The sequence below is a fragment of the Penaeus monodon genome, chromosome 15 (genome assembly GCF_015228065.2).
Source record: "Penaeus monodon isolate SGIC_2016 chromosome 15, NSTDA_Pmon_1, whole genome shotgun sequence".
NCBI classification, from domain to species: Eukaryota; Metazoa; Arthropoda; class Malacostraca; order Decapoda; family Penaeidae; genus Penaeus; species Penaeus monodon.
The window spans coordinates 4,065,688-4,066,321 of NC_051400.1; the positions used below are offsets into that span (position 1 = coordinate 4,065,688).

The following is a 634-nucleotide window of genomic DNA, read 5'->3' on the forward strand; positions in this document are numbered from 1 at the left end:
TTCCTTTTAGAACGACCCTGCAACTGAGCCAAAGAACTTCTTTCAACGACTACTTTAAGCTCAGGTCCCTCTGCTGAGTCGGAACTCCTGACAGGTGACTGCGCTCTGGCGAGACGTGACAGCTTTTAAGTATGAAGGCATAAACTCGATTTACCCAAATCTGACACAGTCACTGTAAAAGGAGTTAATTCAAGTTCCCTTTAGAATTAAGGAAGCTTAAGAAAATAATCCATTTCCACAAAAAGATACATTTCTACATGTACACATTTGCTTCTCTATACATGCATATGTACATAGTCATGTATGTGTCAGTACAGGTTTGTATACAGAGTTACATGCAAATAAAGATGAATTTAAATACTGTTACAATAAGAAAGGAAAATTAAATCGCTAAGTTTTAAGTCAGACTAGTTTTAAAGAAAAAAAAATTGCTGATGAGGACTTAACTCTGATTCCAGATCTACAGATAAATTTCACCTTTCTCGCTGTAGCCGTGCTTCATTGCATGCCCGTATGTCATATTTCTTGTATGATTTTTTTTTAAGATTCTTTATAGTCATTCCTCTGTTGTTTTCCGTATATTATTAATATCATTATGTGAAACGTTATTGCTGAGAATGTTCTAACCCAGCTT

At 35.3% G+C, this 634-nt stretch overlaps 2 protein-coding genes across 3 annotated transcripts in view; both read right to left on the bottom strand.

Annotated features, from left to right (window-relative positions):
• LOC119581684 (rhodopsin-like) overlaps positions 1-634 on the bottom strand; it is a 17,834-nt gene that overhangs the window by 9,903 nt on the left and 7,297 nt on the right. The gene's annotated exons all lie outside the window — the stretch shown is intronic.
• LOC119581680 (rhodopsin-like) overlaps positions 1-634 on the bottom strand; it is a 6,157-nt gene that overhangs the window by 2,061 nt on the left and 3,462 nt on the right. Inside the window, exon 1 of one of the 2 annotated variants that reach the window (XM_037929802.1) lies at positions 1-97. The exons of the other annotated variant lie outside the window; for it this stretch is intronic. The gene's annotated coding sequence lies outside the window, so the exon portion shown is untranslated. Of the gene's footprint in view, positions 98-634 lie in introns of those variants that run through there. 2 annotated transcript variants of the gene reach the window in all.